Source organism: Bufo gargarizans, chromosome 2 (genome assembly GCF_014858855.1).
Source record: "Bufo gargarizans isolate SCDJY-AF-19 chromosome 2, ASM1485885v1, whole genome shotgun sequence".
In the NCBI taxonomy this organism is placed as follows: Eukaryota; Metazoa; Chordata; class Amphibia; order Anura; family Bufonidae; genus Bufo; species Bufo gargarizans.
In genome coordinates, this window is record NC_058081.1 from 702716382 (window position 1) to 702723948 (window position 7567).

Here is a 7567-nt window from a genome sequence, read left to right on the forward strand (position 1 = left end):
TGAGCGAATTTCCAGTTATGAAATTAGTTTGCGATTCGTTTACTGGTAAAAGGTGAATTGTGTTATGGATTCCGTTACCACGGACCATAACGCAATTCTATAACGGAGGTTATTTATTCCGTCATAATAGAAGCCTATGGGCTGCATAACGGATCTGTCCCGTTTCCGTTATGCAGGAGAGGATTCACCACCAGCTATGGGTCTTTATTAAGACTAGCGTCTAAAACGCCAGTCTTAATAAATGTGCCCCTAAATGTTTGGATGGTCCCTTTAAGGAGGTAGGCCCAAGACTGAAAATGATCACCTATCCACAGGAAAAGTAAAATGTTTCTGATTGGCTGGGGTCGGACTGCTGGGGCCCCCATGTTCCTAGTCTGAATGGAGTGGCAGTCAAGCTCCATTTAAGGCCTCATGCACACGACCGTTGTGTGCATCCCTGTCCGTTGTTCCGTTTTCCGTGATTTTCTGCGGACTCATTGACTTTCAATGGGTCATTTCAAAACTCGGAAAATGCACCGTTTGTCATCCGCGTCCGTGATCCGTGTTTCCTGTCCTATTTTTTTGACGGACAACGGTTCGCGGACCCATTCAAGTCAATGGGTCCGTGAAAAAACACGGAGGCACACAAGATTCTCTTCCGCGTCCGTGATCCATAGGCTACTTTCGCACAGACGGATCCGCAGATCCGTCTGCATAACAGCTTTTCAGATCTGAGTTTTCACATCGTGAAAACTCAGATCCGACAGTATATTCTAACACAGAGGCGTTCCCATGGTGATGGGGACGCTTCAAGTTAGAATATACTAAGAACTGTGGACATAACTGCCCCCTGCTTCCTGGCAGCACCTGATCTCTTAAAGGGGGCTGTAATCCGCACAATTAACCCCCACAATTAACAATTGTGCATATCATAGCCCCCTGTAAGAGATCGGGTGCTGCCAGGCAGCAGGGGGCAGACCCCCCTTCCTCCCCAGTTTTAAATTTATTGGTGGCCAGTGCGGCCCCCCTCCCTCCCCTCTATTAAATTCATTGGTGACCATTGCGGCCCCCTCCCCCCCCCCCCCCTAATTAAAATCACCCCCCCAATCATTGGTGGCAGCGGAGAGTTCCGAATTTTAGAAGCATTATACTTACCTGCGCTGTCTGTGGCCGGCCGGTCGCTCCTCCTACTGGTAAGTGACAGGTCTGTGCTATAAGCAATGCGCCGCACAGACCTTTCACTTACCAGTAAGAGGAGCGCCCGGCCGGCCACAGACAGCGCAGGTAAGTATAATGCTTCTAAAATTGCTAAGTAACCATGGCAGCCAGAACTGCAGTAGCGTTCTGGCTGCCATGGTAACCGATCGGAGCCCCAGCGATTAAACTGGGACTCCCATCGGAACTCTCCGCTGCCACCAATGATGGGGGGGGGTGATTTTAATTAGGGGGGGGGAGAGGGGGGCGCACTGGCCACCAATGAATTTAATACAGGGGAGGGAGGGGGGGGGGCCGCACTGGCCACGAATGAATTTAATACTGGGGAGGGAGGGGGGGCCGCACTGGCCACCAATGAATTTAAAACTGGGGAGGGACCTGAGGGGTTAATTGTGCGGATCACAGCCCCCTGTAAGAGATAGGGTGCTGCCAGGCAGCAGGGGGCAGTCATGTACACAGTTCTTAATATATTCTAACTTGAAGCGTCCCCATCACTATGGGAACGCCTCTGGGTTATAATATACTGTCGGATCTGAGTTTTCACGATCTAACTCAAATCCGATGGTATATTCTAACATAGAGGCGTTCCCATGGTGATGGGGACGCTTCAAGTTAAAATATACCATCGGATTGGAGAAAACTCAGATAGGGACTCCTGACTTTACATTGAAAGTCAATGGGGGACGGATCCGTTTGCAATTGCACCATATTGTGTCAACGTCAAACGGATCTGTCCCCATTGACTTGCATTGTAAGTCAGGAAGGATCCGTTTGGCTCCGCACAGCCAGGCGGACACTAAAACGACTTTTTTTTTACTTTCCTTCATGTCTGGTGATTCTCCAAAAATCAAGGAAGACACACGGAAGAAAAAACAGACACGGATCACAGAACAACAGAACCCCGTTTTGCGGACCGTGAAAAAATACTGTTGTGTGCATGAGGCCTAACTCTATGGAGCTGCAAGAGATAGCCAAGTACAGCACTTGGCTAATCCCAGCAGCCCTACAGAGTTTAAAGGGTTCTCCAGGACATTATGTAAATTCTCTGACTCACCTCACCTGTGGAGGGGAGAGAATTTCAGAAGTACTTACCCTTCCGTTGCGCCGCCAATTCAACAATCTCGGCTGTGACCATGGGACTGCCCGACTGGCTGCGGGCTCTTCTGTTGAGCTGTATTTACATGATGCAGCTGAACAGGAGCACATCCAGTCGGAGGAGCCTGCAGCCAGTCACGTGATTACAGTCGAGATTGCTGAATCGGCAGCATGATGGAGGGGTAAGTATTGCGGAAAGTCTCTTCCTTCCATAGGTTAGCTAAAATAGAGAATTTAGGTAAAGCCCCAGAGAACCCCTTTAATGCACATCCATTCACATAGGGACTCAGTGAACCCTGTTTTCACAATCAGCTGCGGTCCCAGCAATTGGACACCCACTGAACATAAACGTACAACTATTCTGCAGATAAGTGATACTTATCAGTGTTGGGCCAACTTCCTTAAAGGGGGTTTCCAACCATTTCAATTGTAAAAGCTCCATACAATAAAAAAAATAAAAAAAGCCATACTAACTTTACCATTCCCCCGTTCCTGTTCCAATGCTACCTGGCTTTTCTCAACTGATCACCTAGTCTGCGGATAGGTGGTAAACTTCAATCTTTTGCCGACCCCTCCAACCTAATCTTCTTAATCAGAATCTGGATCTGCTAAAGGGCTCATGCACACGACCGTATGCCCTCCGACACATGCGGGCCATATGTCCCGGAGCGGCATTGATCGTGCGCACGGGAGCACACAGCATCATAGATTACAATGATGCTGTGCACGTTGGGCCGCCCACGGGGCTATTGTCCCGTATTCATATGATCTTATTTGTGCGGGACAATGGCCCCGCGGGCGACCCGACGTGCACAGCATCATTGTAGTCTATGATGCTGTGTGCTCCTGTGCGCACGATGTATGCCGCTTCGGGACATATAGCCCGCTCACGGACCGTATGTCTCGGAGGGCATATGGTCGTGGGCATGAGCCCTTATTAACAGGTCGGGATCTCTGAATGGGAAGAGTAGGAGCTGCTCATTTTCATCGTTAGGAAGAGAAGTGAACTGGTATAAAACTAATCTACTGCCCCCTATGGATATAACACAATAATATTATAGAATATGGCATATGTCCAGTCTATTCAGTGCTGCTTTCTGCTGTATCAAACTTTATGTAATTTTCCATTTATTGATCTGGGCATTAAAATTAAATAGGATGTTTTTGAATGATGGCCACTGTCTGTCCTCAGCAATGACAGAGAGGGCAGAAGAAATACAGCATAGCCTCTTCAACCGGGGAATCCTGCCAATATTTAATGTCCTCTATATTAAGCAGAGACATTGTGCTATTCCTCTACCCACACATTGTAACTAAATGATATAAAGCTATTTATAATGACCAAGAAAATAATTACATACTGTGATCCTAAACTACCAAACACGTATCTGCTCTGCTTGGGGCAAACACAAGCTCTGGAGATAAAGTAATATCTACTAACTACTATAATACTGCTCCTATCTACAAGAATATAACTACTATAATACTGCTCCTATGTACAAGAATATAACTACTATAATACTGCCCCTATGTACAAGAATATAACTACTATAATACTGCCTCCTATGTACAAGAATATAACTACTATAATACTTCTCCTATGTATAAGAATATAACTACTATAATACTGCTCATATTTACAAGAATATAACTACTATAATACTGCCTCCTACATACAAGAATATAACTACTATAATACTGCCTCCTACATACAAGAATATAACCACTATAATACTGCTCCTATGTACAAGAATATAACTACTATAATACTGCCTCCTACGTACAAGAATATAACCACTATAATACTGCCTCCTATGTACAAGAATATAACTACTATGGGGCGGAGCTTGACTTCCGGCCAAGCCAGACGCATGTGAGAGAGCTCCTCTCCATGTGAGCCAGCAAACTAGTTAATTTTGCTACCTAGCTTTGAAAGAATGGGCAAAGTGGGTCGGTACATACCCAGTGAAACGCCTGAACACCTGAGATCGGACCGCGGTCCGCAAGAAATGGACAAATTTCTACATAAGAAGGCTCCGGCCGTGAGGGCCGCCAAGATGGCGCCTCTGGAGCAGGAGGACTGGCCACAGGAAGCGGAGGGGGCGGACGGCGTCTCATCAGATCTGGATGCCGGACCCCGCGCCTCCACCTCGGCGCCTATTTCACGCCAATTCATCCAACAAGCCCTATCGTCGGCATTAGCCCCGGTGATTCAAGATCTCACCGAAATCAAGTGCGACGTGAAGCACATCGGGCACCGCGTGGAGAAGCTGGAGCACACGCAGGCAGCCATCCTGACTTTTGCTCACACGCTGGGCGACAACAGTGCCGCACTCGCTGCCTCTTTAGATACAGCTTACGCCCTGATAGAAGACCAAGAGAACCGCAGCCGACGTAAGAATATCCGGCTGCGAGGTCTCCCAGAGCGGGTACTGCATGAAGCACTGCCTGAGGCGGCGTCCGCCATCTTTTCCGGCCTGCTAGGTGCAGAAAGAGCAGCTGAAATCTGCGTGGAGCGCATCCACAGAGCGCTCAGGCCGAAACCGAGGGACAATGACCCACCGAGGGATGTGGTCTGCGGTTTGCTACGATATGTGGACACAGCAGCGATCCTAAAGGCGGCAAGAGAACAGAAGGAACCGCTCTACGAAGGAGCCAAGATCCTCTTATTCCAAGACCTAGCACCCTCTACTTTGAGTAAGCGAAGGATCCTACGACCGCTTACGGATCATCTGAGGGCTGTTAAAATGCCCTACAAATGGCTATTCCCGTTTGGTCTGACTTTCGCATCGGAGGGAAAGAGGTGCACGATCCGCACACCAGCGGACTTGCCTGCGGCGTGGACTCTGCTCCAGACGACCCCCCTGGATATACCATCATGGCTCCCGTCGGCTGACACAGGAGTCCCTCTGCCTGATTTGCCAGAAGAGCAGAAGTGGGTTAAAGCTTCTACTAAAAGAAAGTCCAACAACAGGCCGTGAGGTCTGCCGCACGGTTTGCAGATGTCTATTTCACTCATGGACGGTAGCTCACTGGGCTACTGCTGCTGGACTGCTGGACGTTACAGACGATCTCCGGGTCCCTGAGCATTAGTGGCGGCCGTCTGAGCCTTTTTCAGTTTGTTTGTGGCCTACCTCAGTTAGCCGGCGGTGGTCGGATAGGTAGGGGCTCGTTCTGAGTGGCCCTGAGCAGTTGGACCGCGGGCGGTGGACTCTTAGGTCAGGTCGGCCCCACGGGGCGATCCGTGAGCCACTGTTGTATCGGCACGTCACTACTGCAGTGGTTTGTGCACATCCACAGGTTCCACATGTTTAGCATGCATGTCTATACTGCATATGTTTATGAGCGTACTGGTCTGATAGCTATGGCGTGGCTGTAAGGAGTGTTAGTCCTTGTGACTGGCCTCTAGTTCAGTCAGGCCATTCATCTAATGGCTGCGAACCAGCTTATTGTTATTAATGTTATGTTTGCTATGGCTCACAGGACAAGCAGGCTTACTCCCCCCGTATAGCCGCTTGCCCTAGACCATTATGGCACTCACCAGGAACTTACTGGCGCAACCCTGGTGCAAGCGCCTTACAATTGGCTGGCTTGGGCCATTCGCGCTTTGCCTTGCTTTGCTGGGCTGCGCGCTAGGCACAAGCCACCCAAACCCTATGTTGGAGATTTTCTCCACTTCCCGGTTGTTCTTGAAGTTGGATACTCCATTTTGTTTCCCTGGTCACACGCATGATTTTAAGCAACTAGCAGCTCTAAGGTCTACACTTGTAATACGTCATGGCATCGATTAAGTGTACTTCCCTTAATGTCAGAGGTTTTAATACACCGCAGAAGAGGTCACAGGTTGTTCGTATGTTGAAAAAATCTCACACTGACATATGTTTTCTACAGGAATTACATTTCAAGTCGGCACATGTGCCTACTCTCCCTAAGTCCTACTTCCAGCATTGGTTCACCAGCACGTTCAGTAGTGCAGCTAGGGGAGTCGGCATTGCCATATCAAAGACAGTTCCCTTCCGGTTATCATGCGTACAGGATGACCCAGAAGGGCGATATGTATTTGTTAAGGGTTCAATAGGCACCCAGGTAGTGACATTAGCCAGTCTATATTGCCCAAATCGAGGTCAAACGAAATGGCTCATCAATACCTTGAAGACGTTTGCCTCCTTTGCTGAAGGAATTAGATTAATAGGCGGAGATCTCAACATGACGCTGAACCCCATAATGGATGCGTCCGATGGCTCTTCCCAATTGACCCAGGTGGCTCTAGGTAGAGTTAATGCCTATCTAGCGGAGGTAAATTTAGTGGACTCCTGGCGGTTGCTTCACCCTGCTGACAGAGACTACACTTTCTTCTCGGCACCGCATAATACTCATAAGAGGCTGGATTATGTCCTGATCTCGGGCAGCTGTGCTGACAGGGTGGAGCAGTCTACCATTGAGCCCATAACGGTCTCAGACCATGCCCCGGTGTCGACTTCGCTTCATTTCCCTACGCTACCTACACAAACTAAACAATGGCGTCTAAATGAGACACTCCTAGATAAACAATCAGATGTAGATACCCTCAGTCAGAAACTAACGTGGTTCTTTGCTGAAAACTCTACTGATGGGATGCCACTGGCTACTGTCTGGGAGACACATAAACAGGTCATGAGAGGCGAGCTCATTGCACTAGGCAGTAGGGTTAAAAGAACTAGACAGGAGCACTTAAATTCCCTCCTTAAGCAAATAGCGGATATCGAGTCCGTACATAAGCGCTCTAGAGCCCTAGAGGCCAGGGATCGACTAGCAATTCTGCGTAAGCAGCTGACAGATCATCTAAATGTGTGTTATGCAAAAACATACCAATATTCGCAATTTCGCTTTTACGCGCATGGGGACAAGGGCACGAAATTGATGTCCTCTCTCCTGAAACAGAAGAAGGACTCAATGTATATAGCAGGGATTAATAGGAGAGATGGTACCACTGCCCACAAAACGTCAGATATAGCCACTGAGTTCCAAAAATTTTATCACGACTTGTACGGTCTCCCTGAGGAAGTAGCAGGGTCCACTGTAGATAGGGCTTCCCTAATTGATGACTTCTTACACCGCTTACAGCTCCCCACTCTAAATGAAGAGGAGGCTCAAACTCTTCTATCCCCAATAACGGAGAAAGAAGTTATGGGCGTTTTAAGCTCTATGCCAATGGGGAAGAGCCCGGGTCCCGACGGTTTCCCGGTGGGATACTATAAGAAATTTTCAAAAATCCTGGCTCCCCACATTACTGCCTGGT